The sequence below is a fragment of the Podarcis pityusensis genome (assembly GCF_964106645.2).
Source record: "Podarcis pityusensis genome assembly, chromosome: 10".
NCBI lineage: Eukaryota > Metazoa > Chordata > Lepidosauria > Squamata > Lacertidae > Podarcis > Podarcis pityusensis.
The window spans coordinates 21,401,336-21,424,339 of record NC_138035.1 but is presented as its reverse complement, the minus strand read 5'-3'; the positions used below and the strand labels follow the sequence as shown (position 1 = coordinate 21,424,339).

The 23,004-nt window shown below is 42.1% G+C and overlaps 1 long non-coding RNA gene across 1 annotated transcript in view; it reads left to right on the top strand.

The window, feature by feature from the left end:
- The first annotated feature begins 4 nt into the window (after positions 1 to 4).
- The window catches only part of LOC308486885, a 151,752-nt gene continuing 128,752 nt past the window's right edge, over positions 5 to 23,004 (top strand). The window contains exon 1 of the long non-coding RNA XR_013991361.1: positions 5 to 2,188. This is a non-coding gene — a long non-coding RNA (uncharacterized lncRNA). The remainder of the gene's footprint in view (positions 2,189 to 23,004) is intronic.

Genomic DNA, 23,004 nt, shown 5'->3' with positions numbered 1-23,004 from the left:
TTGAACACAAAAAGTGACAATGCCTGAATGGGGATTAAGTTAGTCACACTTCGGTCCCAACAACATGAAATCAAATGTGGAGCATTAGTCATGACTAATCAATAGGACTGAGATCAACAGGACTCCAGATCCTACCCATAGTATGCACAGTTGCACCTTGGATATGTCTGTTATCACTTTAATAAGCCAAATTGGCTTTTTTTAAAAGGACATTTGGGTGTTTAAAGTTATACTCTACTGGTGGATATGATTGATAACTAATGGTGGTGGTGGGCAATTCTGTAGAGCAGGAGTGAGGAATTTGTGGTGCACTTGTTGGACTCCCATAGATCCCTGGTGTATGGGGCCCTAGCCCATGATGGCTAGGGCTGATGGGAGTTCCCTATCCCTGCTGCAGTGGTAGGAAATGGTTGAGGTCCAAGTAAGCCTCCTTCCTTGTCTACCCCAACTGTTTCATAAAGTAGGCCGCAAGTAAACCTGCCCTCCTGCTCTGCTGTTGCTGCTCTTTCTATCCCTCTTCCCCGCTTTTAATTTTAGGACAGGAAGTAAAACAACTTTGATTGTTTTAGGCAGCATTCACAGGTCATGTGAAGGACAGGCTAAAATAAAGATGGAGGGAAACAAGGTGGTTTGGTATCATCTCCTTTGATATCATCTCTCCTGTTTCTATCACATGGAGGGGGAAGAACAGGTGGATAAGTTGCTTCAAAACTACCACACATAGACTTTCCAACCAGTAGTAGTAACCCAGATATTATCTAGGGTTTTCTTCAATATCCTGTTCCATTTTTTAAAAATGGGTACTTGTCACAAGTTGATGTTTATGGTACTGAACAACTGTAAGCTGCTTGTGCATCATCTTATGGAGAAGTACCTCAAACTATCAACTTTATGGTCACAGAAATCTGTATGTGTAGATCAACCCTTGCAGAATTCTTGTGATACACTCTTTGAAAATGTCCTTTTTACTTGCCATCATCACAAATACTTTCCAAATGCTGTTTGTTTTCACAAGCATCTGCATACTATCTACAGAGCTTTTTTCAGAGCTATTCTGATTTTTCTCTTCACATACTCTCAGTAACAAAAGGGCCTTTCTTCTCTTTCTGCTATGTTTTTGGTGATGAAATACTGTAAGATTGAACTTCAATATACTTTGCACTGTTTTACGCCTACTATCCAAAAACAAAAACCCTATCAAGTTCATGAACAAATGTAGCATTAGTGTTCTGTAAGGAACATATACTTTTTATTGTTTCGTCGGTTTCTACTGCTATGGCATAGCTTTTATTGTAACTTGGAAGAGATTTCAAGGGCCATTGTTTTATATAGATTATTACCATTATTATTATTAGGTTGCATCTGTCCAAGGCATCACCTTAGCAATAGGATTTCTGCTTGCACAACAATAATCCCTATCCCTGTGTGATTCCCATGCCCCCCCCATCTGCTCTGGAGGGCTGGGGCTACACCCAGAACAGATCTAGAGGGGAAGGAAGAAGGAGTTCTATTCAGGTGGAAGTCCTTGCATAAATGGGACAACTTCATGGGATACAACCTATTGTTGCTGTTATTTTTATCCAACACCAAAGGAAAAATATTTAGTTGTGCCCTTCTCCTCAGTGTTGTCCATGTAATGATGCAATCCTATGCACACTTACTTGGGTGTTAGTCTCATTAAACTCAGTGAGCCCCAGTTCAGATGTATGCCCACCCAACAGTCAGTTTGCATGTTGAAGGGGTGGGCAGCTGGGCACCTATCCCATCCTCACTCTTGTAGAATGGCCCGAATTGCAATCTCTCTCTACCAAAATAAAATAAAAAATGGTAGTGGTAGAATTGGTTCTATCAAATGGGCCATCCTGGATACAGAATGCCTGCACCTCATGTTATTTTTGATATGTGGTGGATGGTTCACATCTGCTTCTCAGCCATGCAAATAGATCAGCGCGTAGGTTAGGTGGTTAAAAGCCAACCTCTGCAAAGAGGAACAGGAATCAGCTGCACAAAGTTGCATGGGCGTGAGCCAAATAGGGGTCTTAGGCACATGACAAGAATGCAGCCTACATGTCTGATTCATTAGCTCAGGCTTGTGTGTGAGGACTCCAATGCTCATGCTTAGATGAGTGAACAGGAGATACACAGATGTTTCCATGGCACATTCGGGTCTGATAGCACTGAGCTCGGGGTGCTAATGAGAGTTGCATGAGCTTTGGATTAGGTTGCATGGATATGACCCTGGGCATGACATAAACTCATTGAATTAATGGGACCAAAGGCAAGATTGTATCCCAGGTTTTCTGCAGTGTGGAGTCAAATACTGGGCTCATGTACACTGACCTGTAATATAGACAGCCCTAGCAAAGAGGATGTATGTGTATAGGTCCCAGTATTCATTACAGGTTATACACACTGAGAGGGAGACTGGACAGTGCCGAGACTGATTCCCGCACCTAACCATGCAATTGGTCTATATGCCTAAGCTGATTGAGTCAGCATTTCCAGACACCTTAATTAATGTGCATAGGATTGCAACCTGTGCTACTAATAGTGGTTTGCCTTCCTTTGTGACAGCTGTGACTTGCATGCTTCTCTAAAACAGTGACGCTGCTTTGTTGGTACCAACTCAAGCTGGAGACATCATTTTTTAGAAGGGATGTTCCTCTTGGTGTGCGCATTCCATCATGCATCGCCAACAAGTCTCGAAGACTTTTGTATTGTTTCAAAAGCCTGCACAACCTGTTTGAGCAGAGGTAAAAATGGGACAAAATAAGTATTACCCCATTGGGAGTAACTCCTCTCCCAAAATAATTATGATCCAATTAAGAAGACTAGTTATCTGTCTTTAGCCATAAAGGCTTAAATCCTTTTCACCCAGTTTTGGGACTAAAATGTCAGCTGCCAGTCAACTGCTATTCATTTACCAGTGATGTTTTTCAGTAATGGAAGTATGGGTATTTTTTTAAAAAATCAGTCTTTGGGCTCAGTCCTAACTGCTCATCTGGTCATAGCATGTGCATAGAATCTTGCAGGACACATAAATTCTTCCCAAGCTGAAAACTATGGCTAAATTAACATTAATTTCTCATTTTTGAAATCATGGACATGCTGACTATAGAGAAGAGCAAACAAATTCTGGTTTCTCTTTCTTTATGTTTTGTTGGGTGACCCACATGTGAACTTCTTTTCAGCTACATTGCAAGCGAACAGGTGAATAATTGAAAAAAAAAGTTTTTCATCAGATTATTTCAGGGAGCAGTTGCATTTTGAAAAGTACATATAGATATTTTCAAAAACATACATTTGTATTTGCACTGAAGAAGTAGAGTTCAGATATACTTTGCTGAATATCAAGGCATTATTGCCAATATGGAAAGCAGGGATCTGTGAAGGTTGACCCAGGATTCAGCCAGAATGGGTTGAGGCAGGCCTGGGTCAGATTGGGTCCACTGTCCTAGAGTAATCTGGGGTTTTCAAAATGGGGAGGGAGTCTGACAGTGAGAAGGGGGAAGGAGAAAAAATGTGTGTCTTCTACACATAGAGAGAGAGAGTTTGATTAGAGTTCAGAAATGTGATTGGCACTGCTGAAGACTAGGCTAGGGGGTATATAGCAGGAACGCCTAGACTGAGTTTTTTAGGTAAATATTTAGGCAGTGTCCACATGTTTCTCCTCCTGCTGAGCCAAGACAATCATTCTTAGTGTGAACTGAGGCTTTTGCATGTATACATTCTTATGTGAATCGTACAACTGTGCATTTGTCCCCCGACCTGATTGGGAGGTCCAATCTGGTGTTTTGGAATAGCTGACCTGACTGGGATACATGGGCTGAACTGATTGGGGGGGCCTTGCACACATCATGTAACCAGGGAGCAGGAGATAGAGGAGGAGATTTGTGCCTCATACTCCCTGCCTCCTGTATGCTTAATAAGGTCTATTTGGGAGCAGGGAGGGGAAACAGAAAGCTGGATTTCTCCGCCTCCATTATCTATATATTTTTCCACTTGGCTGAGAAAAGTTGTTGTAGAAGAATTCAGCTGATCAAATTCTGAGATAAGGGCAGGGAAATTCAAAAGCCTCTTTACTGATCAATAGCCAAACTGGACCTGATTTTTATTTAGTTTTGTTTTTTTTAAAAAGACAGAACGCAAATGCTGTAATATGGAATAATGATTTCAACATAGCACAAAATACTCCATTCCGTTTTGCTTTTGAAAAATACTACACTTTTGAATGATAGCATCGAGATTTTAATACTTTGCATGCCCTCAGGTCCTGGTTGTGGGCTTCTCAGAGGCGTCTTGCTGTCCACTGGAAATGCAATGCTGGCCTGATCCAACAGAGCTCTTCTTACGTTCTTAACACCAACAGTATTTCCTATATGTAGAATCTATAATGTTGCTTTTAAATCATGACTTTCAAAGTCTGTTTGCTGCTGTGCTTTCTCTATTTGCAGTAACTGTTCTTGTGCTAAATTAAAACAACTTTTTTTCTTAAAAAAAGAAAAAAGTATATAGTAATAGATTACTTGACATTTCTTTCTATGTATGCAGCAAAAATGAATGTGTGCCGAGTGGCCAAATTATGGGCATTTATGGGGGGGGGGGAGTGTTCAGTGTAACAGTTTGTTGTGTTAACTAAGCTGTTCAAACAGCACTATGTGTTGGATCACTGCAAGAATTTGACAGTACGAGCCAAGGCAACATCACATTAAAATTTACTAGCATGAACTGGGAAGTGTCTCTTGTAAATGTATTTAATGTTGATATGTTCAGATTATAAGCACTGGTCCCTATGCAGCACTCATTCATCTAATGGAGCTTTGAGATATTCTGCTCTGTAAAGCACCATTGAAGTGAAAGGGGCTCGCTCAAAGAAAAATTGCCGCTAATGCTTAATTTCATCTTGAATGCTAGACATCCCCCTTTGAATGGAGGGTGCTCATCTGTATGCTCGTTAGAATGTTCATGTGAATCAGCCACCTCCATGGGGATGAATGGGAAGAGAACTCTGTGGCAGAACTACATTGAGGGCAGCAAAAAGAAAACATGGATCTGGGAGTTCTAAATGTTGCTTCTCCATTCCAAAGTGGTGAGATGAGGATGGGCAATGAAGTGAAGAAGCAATAGGCTGGAGAGGATATCTCCTGCTTCTCCCGCCCAACCAATGCTTTTCACCTTCTACCAGATGTTTTTCCCAGTTGAAACCCTTGTTGGGAGAAAAGCAGGTCAGAGCAACTTAGGAACACAGAAAGATAGGAAGCTTCCATATACCAAGTGGTCCATTAGCTCAGTCTTCTCTTTACTTATTGTCAAGGCTGTTTTCCAGCTCTACCTAGAGATGCCTGGGAGTGAATCTGGGAACTATTGCATTAGAAGCATGTGCTATGGTCCCTCTGGAAACAACATAGGGAGCTGACTTAGAGCATGTTGCCCAACCAGCTCAATATTGCCACTCACTGTCTGACAGTGACTTTCCACAGTGTCCAGCAGAGGTCTTGCCTGTCATTGGTTAACTAGAGATGCCAAGGATTGGACCAGAGAAAATTTGCATGCAAAGCACTTGCTCTGCCACTTGCTGGGCTCACATGGCAGGCAGAGCCAATTAAACACCCTCCTGAAATATATCCCCATTGTTCTATGCTTAGGGAGGCTGCAAACTCATGAACCACCAAAAGAGAGGATAAAATAAGGTTCAGATTTGCCTAAATTGTGTTATGAATAGATTCGGATTTTGAGATACCGGTAATCACTATAATTTAAATTAGAAATTGGATTGAAGAGAAAGCTGCTTTGGATGGGCTTGCCTAGAAAAGCCATTTTAAAGTACAGTTAAATGAAAATTAAAAGACAGGTATGCAATATGTTTCACCATAGTGGGGGGATAACAGATCAGGTGACTGTTCAGTCGGCTGTCCGGGTGCTAACTATTGAGGGGCACTTCAAGGTTCACCCTTCTGATGGTCATCTTCAACTCTTCAAACAGAGGACTGTCTTCTGACAGCCTTTCAAAGAGCAGGCTGTACTATGTAAAACACAGCCCATGGCCACCCTTTTTGCAATGGAGAACTGGGGTTCCCCAGCCTACGTTTGCTGCTTTCAGTATAGTAACACCTTGCATGGGCACAGGCATTTACAAACCTGAAACAATTTTCCAGATGAAATGTGTGCTTGTAATCTTCACCAGGTTTGTATTTCTTCATGTATCTCGTGTAACTCAAGCAAGCCATCAACAAGAAGCGTTTGCCTTGTTGCCCAAAATGGTGATTGAAATAACTAGATCAGAGCTTTCCAAACCTTTCATGTTGGTGTCACACTTTTTAAACATGCGTCATTTCGCATCAAAGTAATTCAGGTTTTACTAGCGAAATAGAGTTGGGACGATAACACAACACTACACACCTACGCACTGCAGCCAACACACAGTTTGGAAAGCTCTGAACTCAATTGTCACAGCATAGCCAGAATTCAGATGTGATGTATTCTTTCGAAAAATTGTTTCCTTCTGTAATGGACCGTTGTTTGCATGAAAGGTTGTGAGAGCGTCTGTCTTTACCAGCCCCCTTGCACTTGAAATGTCTATATATTTATATGGGAAATGAAGAAACAAAGTTTACTTTTGATAACAAATAAGAATGAAATTATTTCTCAGTTTAAAATGTATACAAATTCTGCTATTTTCTTCTAAAAATTTTTGCTGCACTTTGTCCACCTCAAACTTCTGTGCCAGTAGGAATTGATGTAGGCTACAGGACATAGCACCAAGAAGCCCTCAGGGTCTCTTCCAACTCCACAATTCTATGATTCTACATCAGCAGGGCTCCCCACTGTCAGCTATCAAACTATCCAACATACTCACAAAGGCTTTTCTTCCATTTATCACAATGGAAGCACTGAGGTTCTCAATTCTCCAAAAACACAACCTTCAAGGGCTTTACCATCCCCAGAGTGTTTCTTGCTCGCACTACTGGGTTGGTAAGAAAATTTCTGGTCTGGGGAGAAGGATGAGATTTCCTACAGACAATCTACACCATAGGTAGGCAAACTAAGGCCCAGGGCCCGGATGCGGCCCAGTCGCCTTCTAAATCCGGCCCACAGACGGTCCGGAATCAGCGTGTTTTTACATGAGTAGAATGTGTCCTTTTATTTAAAATGCATCTCTGGGTTATTTGTGGGGCATAGGAATTCATTCATTTTTTTCTCCAAAATATAGTCCGGGCCCCCACAAGGTCTGAGGGAAAGTGGACCGGCCCCCTGCTGAAAAAGTTTGCTGACTCCTGATCTATGCCTTGCCCTGCCCTTTCATTCTGTTGTACTGTTGTTGCTTTTTTGGAGGGGGGGGTTAGGATCAGAACAAAAATGAGTACAGGCACCTCCCCATTTCCGTGCAGTTGGTGTATGTGTGGTTGCTGACATGCACACTGTTTTTTGGCACTGCAAGGGACTCGGGCAGGGCAGACGGACTGATGCACATTCCGCTGGCATGCACAGTGCCTTGGAACATAACCCCCATATAAACAGGGAGTTGTCTGTATTTTAAATATATTGCCTGTCCATCAGGAATGAAGAACAGAGGCACTGATTGCCACATTCCAATTTATAATATACTTGCAAGCTGTTAATCATGTGACAGGTAAGAGCCCTTGCTTATCTGAGGCTGCTTCCAGATTACCTGTTTATTGAGCGTGTCCCTTGACTTGATTTAAGGGAGATTAGATGGCACTGGCTGTTCAATGAGCTTTCGTTCTGATTTGTTTGAAATGGCATTGCATTAGAGCAAATGCTATCCCACAATTTCCAGGGTATTTCCCTTGCAACTTCCTTATCACAAGCAGTCTGAGCAGCTAGAATAGTGCAACCTGGACATGTCAGCATGTGGTTGAATCCCACTAATAATAATAATAATAATAATAATAATAATAATAATAATACTATACCCCGCCCATCTGGCTGGGTTTCCCCAGCCACTCTGGGCAGCTCCCAACCAAATATTAAAAACACAATACAGCATTAAATATTAAAAACTTCCCTAAACCCAAAAACAGTGACAGCCTGGAAGCATCCAAAATCTTAATCATGAATGCACCAAAAAAATTGATGCACTCTTCATAACTGATGGGCACTGTGTATATTTTGTGCTTGCGTAGCTATATAAAAAGCTCCAGGAGCACAAAATACCCTGGGAAAAGTCAGCCTCCTAAAAGATGAACTGGCAATGACTGGTCAATTTAGGTGACATCTTTCTTCACGTTACTCCTCTTATTTCTTCCTCCTTCTCTTCGCCCAGATCTATTATTCTTTTTGAACAAGAGTAGGAGACATCTAATGTTAGGGACAATGGTTGTCAAAAGATGAGGGATTTGCCTGCCATCCCATTTTGCACACTGCAAGATTCTCCAGGGACATTGTGTTCAGTTTCTCTCTGTACGTGGAGTTCACAAACTCTGTCATATACCCCTTTAGAAAAATCATAACCACCTCCATGCTCTTTAGAGTCCAGCCAAATAGATTATAGCTCTATACTGTCATAACAGAAGTTCATCGCCCTCAGGCTACCAAGTATGGAGTCAACAGGTTTGCTTAGCAATCTGCCTTTGTAAGGTTGGTTAGAGATCCAAACAGGACATTGATAATCACTCCATTTCTCCTCCTTTATAATATTGTATTCAGGGAATCTACTCCATGGAAATGAGGTGGACAGAGTCTGGCTTTTGATATATATTTTATTCATCAGAGACTATTTTGGCTTTTACCACAGAGATATATATATATATAGAACAGACATGCTTATTTTTTAAACAAAGTGATTATAAGGATTAACTGTCCGAAATGGGACGGTGGGGGGACTCATGCAGGGATAGCTAGCTGCTGGAAATCTTGAAAGCAAAAACTGTAACAGTGCACTTTTTAAAAAAAAAGTTTTATAAAACAAATTAATTGCAAAGTTAGTGTGCTACCTACAGCCTGGTGCAATGCCCACTATAGACTACTATCCACACGGTTGATAGATAAGATGCTCCCAATGGATTCACAAGACTGGCCTTTCCCAACCTGGTACCCTCTAGGTGTGGCGGGACTTCCATCATCCTTGCCCAGTGGCCATGCTGACTGAGAATGACAGGAATTGTAGACCAAAACACCTAGAGAGCAGCTGGTTTCAGTAGGCTGTGCTAGGCTTCTGAATCTCCATTTTCCTTCCACCACTAAAGTCAATGGACACTATTTCTAGATATATACTTATGGAACTGCCACGTGTTTTCTCTGGTCTAACGGAAGCTCCTGCGGGGGAAGAAAAATGTAGCACACTTCAATCTGGAATCTAGGGTGCATGCATATGGACACAAACATAACCCATAAAACCTTGCTTTACGGGATAATAGTCCTGTCCCAATAGAGGATACTGGGTTTGCATATGCTTCAAATGTGCTGAATTGTGCATCATTCAGGCATGCCTCCCACGTAATCCTATTTTATTACAATGGAGCTAAGGCAAGGCTAGGAGCAGCCACTATTCCTACGAGCAGTTTTGCCAATTAACTTTGGTATATGCATCAGTTTATCTGGCTCTGAGCAGCCCAAACTCAACTCAACTGAACTGCCTATCTGTGTGGAATATTCTAAGTCACAGGGCCAGGTCAATGTAGCCTATGAAGGACGAATTTGTTCTTCAAACCATCTGCCTAGTCTTTGCTATTTGATGTTGGCTGAATGGGATCTTTTCTGGTACCCTTTATGCAGTGTTAATTCTGTGACTTTTTCAAGGCAGTTTGTGGTTTGGTACTTAGCCATTGTTCATGTTGGCATGTTTGGCTTCTGCATTTGATAGACAGAATTTTTTAAAGCACACTTCTCCCACCTCCCAACCCATGTTCCTGGCTTTTTGTATGCGCTATAAACCGCCGTTTGTGGAAACTTGAGAGTATATAATTGTTATTAATGATATAGTAACTGTATTTTTGCACTAGCCTTTAAGAGATGTACAACATGTTTCTGTATTTTTACAATGTATCACCTAGAATGTGTGAAAAATCTATTTGTCAACTGAGAGAGAGAGAAATCAAACTATGTAATGACAACACCTCAAATATACGTTAACAAGTGTACAGTTTGTGATAATTTTATATCTTAAAAAAACAATAAACATTTGATATAATTTTATTCTATTTGTTTCATATGTATTTTGAAGAAGAAATAAAGTAATCTAAAATTACCTACTTTGCATTTCTTGAAGTCATTCATGATGGCATGTTTGCTTTTGTGTCAATACAGAGATAACAAATACAGAATATGGCTATGAAAGACCAGCCACTGAAATCTAGAAATTAGGTAAAACACAGATATTAGTATATTAATAAGAATTAATTCATAACTCTAAAGGTCCTGAAACCAAGAATAATAAAATTGCAAATCTCATTAGAAAGCAACATAAACAATCTACCATTCTTCCACTCTTCATTTTTCCACATTTCCACATTAAAAAAATGCCAAGTTAAGTCCTTATGAAAATTCAGTGGAGCTTGTGCATAGAACTTCAACTTAAATTTCAGAGGGTACTTATTTCCCCTGACCTTTCTTGAGTCATCACAGATCAAACATCACAGATAGAACATTAATATGACTTCCCACCACCTCAAACACAAGGAAATGACCGGTGGGAATCAATTCACACACTCATCAGGTGGTATACATGCATTTCTGTTCAAGCCCCAAGAACAGTATAGTGGTTCATGACTTTCAGCTCTACAGTATTAAGATTCTTTACTAGTGCTGAATGTAACCACAGCCTAGCATGCATTTCCTAGTATGAGCAAGCTTGGGGCTACGGATTGTGTCTGTGTTAAAAGTGCACTTATTGTTCCGCCTTTGCAAACGTGTGCAAATGGTTTTGTCTTAAAACAAGTGACACAAGATACCAGAATGGATTTTGCAACATACAGAATACTGCAAACCCAAAACACAGTTTAATTACTGCATTTATATCATCTTCCTGTTAAAGCACTCAAGCTAGGTTTATAGTTTATAAAACAGGGGTTGGAAATCTTTTCATCCCAAGACCCACTTTCCTTCCTGGGAAACCTTTCAGGGGCCACATGAATGGGTACAATGACCATTGCTGGAGGCAGCGCTCAAGGGGGAGGAGTCAAAGGGCAGTTGGGCCCAGCCAGGCCAGTGGAGGGGGTTTGGCACTGTTTTCCTTGCCCTCCACAATGCAGCCAAGTAAAATGACTACTGATTTACTGCTATTTACTCTTCTGCTGCCAAACAGCCTATGAAATGTTGCAAACAGAAAGCATTCATAATTTGGATGTGATTTGTTTGAACGTAAAATAAATTGCCCCATGCTGTGCTCATTGGATTCCTAAATGGAGAGGCCTGATTTATTGATTTGGATCTCTACTCTAATCATGTTTCTTATCTCCAGCGACATCAAAATTCATCTGCTCCTAGCAAACTGTCCACTTAAGAAACAAAATGCAATTTACCTTGGAGGCCTGTTGTGGGAATTCATGCTTGCAGTGGAGAAACTGATTATTTAAATTCACTGCCAAAGATTTGGGTGCAACTGCTGCTTTGGCTCTTTCCAGAAGAACAAGGACACAGTGCCCATTGGGACAGGGCTGGTGTATAGAGATGAAACAAAATACACCCATTTTGTCCTTCGCACATTACAAAATGTGCAAATGTACACAAGTGAAAGTGCAGGCAACCAAACAAAATACAGCCATACCTTGGATCCTGAATGCCTTGCAAGTCGAAAGTTTTGGCTCCCAAATGCTGCAAACCCAGAAGTGAGTGTTCTGATTCGTGAATGCTCTTTGGAACCCGAACGTCCGACTTGGCTTACATGGCTTCCAATTGGCTGCAGGAGCTTCCTGCAGCCAATCGGAAGCCACGCCTTGGTTTCCAAACATTTTGGAAGTCGAACAGATTTCAGTAATGGATTCCGTTCAACTTCCAAGGTACCACTGTATGGGCAATTGGTAAGAAAACAGCACAAGAATTCTCACCTCCACAAAGGAACCCCCACCTCTTCTTCCAGCTAGATATTGAGCACCAGTCAACTTGCAGTATAGCTGAGCCAGTGTAAGTTTGCAACAGTCTTCACCAACCAGGCAACCTCCAGAAGTTCTCCAGATGTTCCAATCCCCACCATCCCTGATAGTTGGGCATAGTTTTTGGGGCTGATGGGACCTGAGGTCCAGCAACGTGCACCAGGACCATGGGCTGAAGGGCAGGTAACAAATGGCAATAATAGTAACAGCAACAGCAATATCAAGAAGACACCCAGTTGGCTATGGCTTGTCCACAATACTGGAACATAGGAAGCTGTCTTCCACCATTTTATCATGCAAGGGATATATAAATTTAATAATAGCAAGTCAGACCACTGAGCCATCTTGCTCAGTATTTATATAGTGCCTGGCAGGGGCTCTCCAGGGATTCAGACAGGAGTCTTTCTGGAGAAACCATGGATGGATCCTGAGACTGAACCTAGGACCTTTTGCACATGAAGCATGTGCTCTACCACTGATCTGAACTACTTCTATCAAGAGTTTTGCTCTGTGTTCAAAATAATAATAATAATATAATAATAATTTATTATTTATATCCCGCCCATCTGGCTGGGTTTCCCCAGCCACTCTGGGCAGCTTCCAACAGAATATTAAAATACAATAACCTATTAAACATTAAAAGCTTCCCTAAACAGAGCTGCCTTCAGATGTCTTCTAAAAGTCTGCTAGTTTTTCTCTTTGACATCTGGTGGGAGGGCATTCCACAGGGCGGGTGCCACTACTGAGAAGGCCCTCTGCCTGGTTCCCTGTAACTTGGCTTCTCGCAGTGAGGGAACCTCCAGAAGGCCCTCGGCACTGGACCTCAGTGTCCGGGCAGAACAATGGGGGTGGAGACACACCTTCAGGTATATTGGACTGAGGCCATTTAGGGCTTTAAAGCATGGTGTAGTGGTTAGCATGTTGGACTAGGAGCTGGACTAGGAGCTGGAAGACCAGGGTTCTGAGCCCCACACAATCACTGGGTGGTGACCTCGGATCTGTCCCCATTCCTCAGCCTAATCTACCTGATGGAGTTGTAAAGAAATTAAGCAGGATTCAAGCACATGAGCACTCTCGCCTCCTGTGGTTTCCAGCAATTTGTATTTGGAAGCATTGCTGCCACAGAACATGGAGGCAGAGCACAGCCATCACGGGTGGTAGCTATTTATAGCCTTGTCCTCCATGAATTTGCCTAATCCTCTTTTAAAGCCATCCAAATTGGCCATCACTTCCTCTTGCGGGAGGAAATCCCAAAGTTTAACTATGTGCTCTGTGAAGGAGTACTCTGTTTTAATTTCCCCAACATAAATGTAGGCAATAATACAAATCTAAATGTATAGATAATCTTTCAACAAAACAACAACACCACAAACTGGCTTATAAGTATAAAACCAAATTTACTAGAATAATAGCTAGAATAGAGATGGACTTGTAACCATTCAAACAACAAACATACTAAGGTGCCATGTGCAAGACAAAGCCTGGAGATACTGTAAACATAGAGTAGATAAATGTACAGCTGTATCTTAACTAGTTACATGTGCAGAACTAGTTACATGTGCAGATAATCTTTCAGTTACAATGCAATACCAGTTATGGCAACAGCCCACACTAAGTTTGTTTTTTGTTTAAAAACTTGTTATGACAGAGCCTGGTCTCCATTCCAGCTGTGACTGCTGCTGATCCACTCCTTCCCAATTATACTAAAAGCTGGTGCCCATCTGCAAGCTTGTCATCACTCGCTGACTTGTTAACACCAGTGATGACTTGTATGCATGAATGAGGTATTAGACGTGAATTAACCTTTCCCAATGTCAACCCACAGAAATGAATTTTTGGTGGAGGCAGCTCACGCACATGACTGAAGGTAAGCAAAGACGGAAAGAGCCAGTGATGAGAAGTTACATAAATAAAGGAGTGGTGTGCCTCCCTTGTCTCATTAATGCCAGAAGTGAAGCCAAGGGATGGGAGACAGAACAGACAAAAGCAGTGTCGACCCTACCATTAGACAGAATGAGACAGTTGCCTCAGGCAGCAGATAGTGACAGATCCCCATCTAGTCCTCTTTGCTGGAGGAGAAATGTGTGTGTGCCATACAGCCTCCCTTTAGCTTCCTAAACTGTTGCCCTCATGTGAGGTGGCAGACACTGGCCCATTGCCGGTGTTAAAAATGGAGGGAGGGCGCCATCTTGTCCACCCCAGGCAGCAAAATGTCTCAGACAAAAAGGAGTTCTTCTTCACAAAGTGCTTAGTTAATCTGTGGAATTCACTGTGACAAGGTAGCCTAACCAACTTTAAAAGGGGATTAATCAATGTGGAGAATAAGGCTATCAATGGCTGCTGTCACTGAGGGCGATATGAAAACTCCAAATTGGGAGACAGTGTGTTTCTAAATGGCCAACAGTGGCAGACGAGAACAGATCCCGTAATTTTCTGCTCATGGTCTTTCCAGAGGCAGAAAGTTGGCCTTTGTGGGTAACAGGATACTGTTCTAGAGAGGCCTTTGGCCTGACCTAGCAGGGCTCTTTTTATATTCATTAGTGTAACCCGCTCCAAAATATTTCCAAAAGGGAAACCCTGAATTTTACCCCTGGTTTCCCTTTTGGCCTGGGGTGCTCAATGCTGAATGATAGCCCATGGGTAGCAAAGAGAGTCATGGCTTCATCTAATGCAGGGGTCAGCAAACCTTTTCAGCAGGGAGCCAGTCCACTGTCCCTCAGACCTTGTGGGGGGCTGGACTATATTTTGGAAAAGGAAAAAAATGAACAAATTCCTATGCCCCACAAATAACCCAGAGATGCATTTTAAATAAAAGGACACATTCTACTCCTGTAAAAACATGCTGATTCCCGGACCGTCCGCAGGCCAGATTTAGAAGGTGATTGGCTGGATCCGGCCCCTGGACCTTTGTTTGCCTACCCATGATCTAATGTGTTGGGTGCCTAATATCATCTGTGAAGGGCCACCTAGTTCCTGAGCAACAATTCCACCACTGCATGAAACTGCCGCAGAGGAAGGTTCCTGCACTATAGGCAGGCAAGCATGCATGAATATCCATATTTGAAATAATTCAAAATTTGACGCACACCTACACTCACAGCCATCTCCCATCCAAAGGATTGCTTCAGCAATACCTCAGTGTCAGATGGCTCCAGGACCAGCCTCTGGACCTCCACAAAATTGTGATAGTTGTTTTGTCAGAAGAGGGCTCAAAACCCTGTATTGGGCTATGTTTTCTTGGGAGATTTCCTGTCCTGCTCCAGACAGTACCAGTCCTTTGAAATACAACCTCTGATCTTCTCAAATCTCACTCATGTCAGTGGGCATTACAAATGACTGCTAAGTTCCTGGCAATGGCAGTCCTGCCAAGGAGTTTTCCTCATGAAAAATGGTCTGATGCCTCCAGAGTAAGGAGCAAGCTGAAGAAGTCTTAAAACGGAAAAGGAAAGCGACTGGGCTCAGACCTCGCTTAAAGGAAGGTTATGTTCTCATAACAAGCCAAAGTTCCATTTGTTTCTTAAATTTCCTCCACCTCTCAGGGGTCAGCAAAGGTTTCTATGGAGAGCATCTTCAAAGCATTCTGCTGGGTTGTTGAAAGAAAGCCGTCTCCCATGGGAAGCTATAACTAGCCCGATCGCTAGAAGGGAAATGAGCCTATCACTTCATCAATGCAAAAGCTCTCAGAGTGGGAGCTGATAGCAAGTTAAATAACATCTCTGACCGTGTATCAGTTGCAGCCAATAAGGCCTAAAATAATGTCTTTTGGCTTTGCGGTACCTAGTGTTTCAGAATTCAATTAGTCACCAGCAGTATGTGATTCCTCTTGTGATTCACTAGCAAAAAGCTTGCTAAGGCCAATATAAATCAGAATGCCCCAGGGTGGGAGCACGAAAGTGCAGCTAGATTTTCAGCAGCTGCTTTGCCCAGGGAGAAGGAAATTCGATGAGTTTTGTCATCCATCTTCTGCAGCGGTGCTTGGAAACAGCAGCAGTCAGAGTCATTCACCATTGCTTCAAAAATCTGTGACCCCTTTAGATTCATTCTCTCTCTCTCTCCCTCTCTCTCTCTTTCTTTCTCTCAGTGGTCCTAGAATATGGAAAGAAGCATTATTCAAGAAGAGTAAGTGGTTATTTGAAAGACGTTACAGAAAGTAATATCTCCTTCCAAACAATATGTAGCTACATCTTCAGTTGCATTTGGTGTCTGTTCAGAACCCAGGGAAAAGCTTTGAAGTTTCACAGCTGATGATAGTTTGTGGTGTGCAGAAAGGTCCTTCCCTCCATTTCCCCATGCTTTGGGAGCTTCTTTCGGTTCCTGACAGGAGGGATGGGGGAGAAATTGTATTCAGTTTGCATCTGCAGGTGAACCTACCTAATCTGCATTTCCCAAAATAATATGCAAGCCTGACACAGCCAAAATTCAAAATTCACACTTCTTAGAATTTTGCAGTGTAGCTCTCCAGCTATGTAAGCCAAGTAATGCATCCAAAAAAATACATACACCTGGGTAATGTTAGTGGAAATAACATATGCAAATAACATTAGGAAAAGATGTTTTGCAATTATGTGTATATTCAGAGAATATTCACACTAAAATGCTGGTGAAGTTTCATGATACATTATATATATTATAGACAGACCTGCTCCCAGCCTTGCAGGCCTTTTCCACCTGGCCTGGGAGTGCAAAGCCCTGATTGACTCCAACTGTAAAAGCTGACCTGCTGAATAGACTCTTGGGTATTGTTTAAGGGGTGGGGGCTGTTGGGAGTGGTGCTATTTCTGTTGTTAATATTTTGTATCTTTATTTTAGAATTTATAATGATTTATGTGGAAATTGATTTGGTTGAGTACTTTTTGATGTAAGATTTATTGTTTATTACGTTTATTAATTGCATGTTATTTAAGTTATTAATGTTATTTAAGAATTTAAGTTAGGAAAAATCAGAAATTAACAGATTTGCCCATCCCTACGGCTACCCACCCCACACAGAAATGCCTCCCTTCTCTCTTCCCTCTTACTCTTCAGTAAGCAATGCTTTGAGAATCAAATCAAAAATGATGCTTGAGACCTGCATAGCATGTGAAACTCTCTGGTTCCTTTCTCCACCTATTTGCATGATGACTAATATCCCTTTGCCCATCACATGAGCAATTATAAAGCCAGTTATTGTAATTATTTCCTGGGATGTGCGCTGTAAAATGTGCTTGGCTTGAAACTATTTGTTAAACAACACAGACTGTGGAGCTGGAAGTGGGGGGAGGGGGTTCCCTTTAGGTTCTGTTGTTCTTTCCTGGCAGTTTAATTGCACCACTGTCAGATGGATCACAGTTAACATCAAATCTTTCTCATCCATGCTGTCTGACTGTCTTTCCATTTAATATCCACATTTGCAAAGTATTAAAAAGCAAGCAACGATAAGTGATTAAATGGTGAGGACTTGAAATCACAAGGACTGTGTTGAAGGAAAGGGAGGGAGGAGACTGGGAGATACAATGGGCGATAAACACAGAAGTTGTTGGAAACTAATATGTTGATTGGCATGCACTAAAATTAAGAAGATTTCGCTTTTAAAAGAGTGGGCAAACAAATCTCTACTCTGAAATGAGCTTGCAGCTCCAGTTCAATTAGGAGAAATGAAATGGGTGAAGGGCAACACCCTTAGCCATCAAAAACCTTCCTCCATTTTTCAACCAAGCTCCCTTTGCTTGTGCTAAGCAAACTTTGAGTTTCAGCACAAACACCTTTTCTACCCCCATAATCTCAACTGTAATATACATGGTGCAACAGACAAGCTGTTGTCTTCCTGCAAGTTTTGCCTCTTTCCTGTTTTCCAGTCTGGCCTGTGACTCCACTCCCACCCCATCTCTTACACCATCAAGGTCAGTAGAGCCCTAACCTTGCGGGCACCTTGGTTCTCTCTAAGAGGCTACAGGTTGGCACGTTGCAAACACACCAGTAGGATTGCCAGATAGGCCCTGCTGGTGAGTTTGCACCACACTGACCTTTCCACTGCCTTGCCTCTCTCCTTCTTCCTCCCAGGTAGCAACAGCAACCCACATTCTGTGAAGCTAGCACAGAGGCTCCACTGAATCCAACAAGCTGCTTCTTCTTAATAGTTTAATGTGGGGTCTTTGGGGAGGGAGAGTATTCATAACATTTTTTATCCTGACTTCTTTTCTTTTTTCAGAGGGAGTACTTTGCCATGCTGAATTGTCCTGTGTCTCTTGTTTGTTTGTTTGTTTGTTTGTTTGTTTGTTTGTTTGTTTGTTCGTTCATTCTTGTTGTTTTCCAGTCCAAAGTGTGGTTTGCTCATAGTTAACAAGGTCATGTGAGGATGCTTCCAGAGGCTCAGATTTACACTTGGGTGCACCATTGAGTCAAGAAATCAATGGGAAAGCAGCGAAATTTCATAAAGCTCTCCTTAATGCTGCAGAAGCTGTTCTCATAAACTCTAGGAGGAATAAACAGTAAAAGCAGGAGCTATAAATCTGGTTGCCTTCCCAAAGGTTTTGGTGTCATCCAGTGCTTCATCTGTGTGTGGACATATAGTTGAAAAGAGGTTGATGATTTCAAAAGATGGCTTGTTTTTTAAAGTTCTTCTGATAGTATGGCTATGCCTCCAGGGCCTCCTCCTTTAGAGCTGATTTTGGATTTATGTTTAGATCATGAAAGACAATTTTTTAAAGTACGTCTTGCTTTTAAACACAAAGACCATCTCTACCATAGGGATATAGCCTATAGCAACTGTATAAAAAATGGAAACCTGAACACAAAATCAAAGAAGCTATTGAGACAAACAATTCTTTAATGCACCTGACTAATAAATGCATATTTTTCCAGCTTCTTGCTGCTTAGTTTTTTATTGCTTTGAAGAACAGAGACATGCATGTCCACAAAGTCCTTTTTCCCCTTGACATTCATTTCTATTAGCTATTCCCCTGAAGAAGAGAAATTTGCTCAAAATGCATTGGGAACTCTGGAATTGCTTTCTTTTTTTTTTTCCAAGTGAATTTTTATTGTTTTCCTTACATATTCTTTTCTTTTCTTTTCTGGAATTGCTTTCATAAATCTTTGTACACCCCTTAGGAGTCTGCTGTTAGCTTTGGCAAAGCCTAGTAGAATTGCAGTGATATTTATTTTTCAGCTTTTCTGGATTGCCTTAATACCGAAAGTATCCAACACAGACCAATCTCTCTCGTTCTCCGGTAACGTGAAAGAATCACCCAGTTATTTTTGCTCTTCTTACCACGAGTCAAGCCATCCATAGCTTGCCACACTTTACAAGTGACCCACGGTTGATTTCACATGTTGTATTACTTACATCATAATTGCAATAACCAAATGAATAACATTGCTGCGTGCACTTTAAGCGGCAAGAGACCCAGGGTTCAGTTTCCTTGGAATGAAGATCAATAGAGACTGTGATGTCTTTAGGATATATAGTTTTATTTACACATTTATATAGCCTGGGCATAAAAAGGAGTCACTCATTAACACCCCAATAGATCTTGCTTCCCTCTTAGGTTTCCAGAGAATTCCCAAGTCATAGCTTTGGGTCCAGACAGAACAGTCAGGCCTCCAGCTTCCAACATTAGTCCAAACTCACACAGAGAATTCTGGCTATTGTTCTTCTCCCTAGGATGATACGACATTCAGTCAGATATGGATGATAGGGAGAAATATAGTTTGTTAAGAGTGCTGAGAATTATAGCTCTGGTTTTAAGCAGAGGAAGCCTTTTGGATTGAAAGCACTGGAGGAAGCACTTTGAATCCCAACTGCTTCCTCCAGTACCTTGGTTGCACTGGGCAATGCTAATCAACTGATTGGCCCTTTCCAAGCATGGCTCCATATCAGAACCAATCAGAAGCTCCCTTTAAGCTCCTGCTTGTTCTTTTCTAGCAGCGTTCAACCCTTATAGCCCAGACATACAGGATCTGGTTCAAGTATTAATTTTCAAGGGCTTAACAATTTGGGAATGGCTTTGAGGGTCAGATTGGGACCTATACTGAGCCCACTTGGCCTAGCATGGCCTAGAATATCCCAGTCCTGCTGTAATGGATGATCACTTTCTTCCGAATAACTCAGCAATGCTCAGTAATTGCAATATAACTACCTTAGAGCTTCTCACAGAAGCTGTATTCTCTATTTTCAGGAAGAAGAAGAAGAAGAAGGAGGAGGAGGAGGAGGAGGAGGAGGAGGAGGAGGAGGAGGAGATTTGTACCCCACCCACTCTGGGCAGATTCCAGCATATACAAAAACATAATAAAACATTAAACATTAAAAACTCCGCTATACATTGGTACCTCGGGTTAAGTACTTAATTTGTTCCAGAGGTCCGTACTTAACCTGAAACTGTTCTTAACCTGAAGCACCACTTTAGCTAATGGGGCCTCCTGCTGCCGCCGTGCCGCCAGAGCACGATTTCTGTTCTCATCCTGAAGCAAAGTTCTTAACCTGAGGTAATATTTCTGGGTTAGCAGAGTCGGTAACCTCAAGCATATGTAACCTGAAGCGTATGTAACCCGAGGTACCACTGTACAGAACTGCCTTCAGATATCTTCTAAAGGTTGTATTGTTATTTATCTCCTCAACATCTGATTAGAGGCCATTCCACAGTGCAGGTGCCACTGCCAAGAAGGCCCTCTGCCTGGTGCCCTGTAACCTCGCAGTGTGGGAACCACCAGAAGGCCCTCAGAGCTGGACCTCAGTGTCCGGGCTGAACAATGGGGTGGAGATGCTTCCTTGTTGTATGTAATCAAGCCTACACTTTTAATGTCGAGAATTAATGTCTAGAAGAGGCCTCTTTGCTCTTCTTCATCCAATGCCAGCAACTAATAAAACCAAGCAATGGGTGGAATCACAGATGATCACTGTTACCGAAGATGGGGATGAGAAGCTGATATGTACATGCCTTGTTTAAAAAATAATACCCACAAGTGCCAAGCTCCTTCTCCCCGCTGCCACCCTAGAGGTTCCTCTTGTTTTCCTGGAGTAGCTTTAACTATAGGAGGCCTAGAAGCAAAATCTATCAAGTTTATACTTCCCCCGCTAATGTCTGTCTGTCTCTCTCAGCTCTTTCTGCTCATGAAATTGACAATGACATTACAAGCTTTGACATTTTCCTGACCACAAGAAAGACAGCTGCAATAAAAAATACCAATAACTGGTAAACATCAATCAGAAAGATGGAGCACTGAGATTTCAAATAATAGATATTTATATAATTTGATATATAACAAAATGCTGCAGTGGGGGAGGGTTGCACCTCAGCAGAAGAACATCTGCTTTGCATGCAGAAGGGGCTGGTATCAATCCCTGGCATCTCCAGGTAAGGCTGGGTGATGAGGCAGCTTCCTATGCTGTTCAGGATTTTGCCCACTCCATTCTGTTCCCCACTCCTCAGATTCCATCCCCCTACAACTTGCTCAGTCCTCACTGGGCTGTTAGGGGCCCCCAAAGGGTTTTCCCCCTAAATATTGGGAGCGGGTTTTGGAAAAAATGGCTGATCTCTATCTCTGGTATGCTGGGGGTAGTAAAGGTAAAGGGACCCCTGACCATTAGGTCCATTCGTGACCAACTCTGGGGTTGCGGCACTCATCTCACTTTACTGGCCGAGGGAGCCGGCGTACAGCTTCCGGGTCATGTGGCCAGCATGACTAAGCCGCTTCTGGCGAACCAGAACAGTGCACAGAAATGCCGTTTACCTTCCCACCGGAGTGGTACCTCTTTATCTACTTGCATTTTGACGTGCTTTCGAACTGCTAGGTTGGTAGGAGCAGGGACCGAGCAATGGGAGCTCACCCCATCATGGGGATTCGAACCGCCGACCTTCTGATCAGCAAGTCCTAGGCTCTGTGGTTTAACCCACAGCACCACCTGCGTGGGGGTATTTTGGCTATAAAAACAATGGGGCAAGCACGCTGAACAGCATTGCAGGAAAGTATCAGTACAAACACAGAGAGACTATTTTGAAAAGACCAGCAAAAGCATGCACACAAAAACCATTCAAATAGGAAATATCAGTGGAGTACAGGCATTTATTTAATTACACTTATACCCTACTTTTCTTCCATTATAGAGCTCAGGCAACTGCATGTAAAAGAGCTCCTGCCCAGCAACAGACCTGATTGAGAGCTGCTTAGTTGTATAAGCAGGTCTTTGTTTGGTTTCAGAGCATTTTGAGCCAGGATAGAGAACTTGTGGCCCTCTAGATGTTGCTGGACTACAACTCCCATCATCGCTGACTATTGGCTATGCTGGCTGTTGCTGATGGGAGCTAGAGTCCAATAACATCTGGGGCAGCATCTGCTTGGAGGACATCAAGTGTGAGGATGGAAACGTAGGTAGGGAATTTGTACTATCTTAAAGAGGTGTTTCCTTGTTAGAGTAGACCAACACCAACCTAGTTCAACATTGTGTTTCCAATGGGATCACCTTCCTGGTGTTCATAAACCAAGCTTGGATGTAACAACCACCCTCCCTTTGTTTATCCCTATCCCAAGTAGGGATGGGCAGATCATTTTGTTTCTGGTCCATGTCAATTTTACATGTATGCATTCAAACATCTGTACCATCCATATTTATCTGTCATTTTCTTAAAAAGCTTGGAACTTCGCACCTAAACGTGTACCAAAGTATGTATCTTATCATATTTTATCTCAGCATATGTATTTCCAAACACATTTTATCCTAAAATATGCAAAAAAATAGTATGCATTTTAGTATGGAGTTTTTGAGCCAAAAACTTTGTCACAAAATTTGGAGAAGTGCAAAATCCAAAGTATAATTATGTTCTGATCTGTGTATGAGATCAAATTAGGTGCAGATTAGGTCAGTTTACTGCAGATGTGGACCAAACAAAATTCTCCCCCATCTCTGTCAGGTATACTTCATAAAAACATATACATTCCATAGAACCCCAGATGGGCAGGGTAGAAATAATAAATTATTATT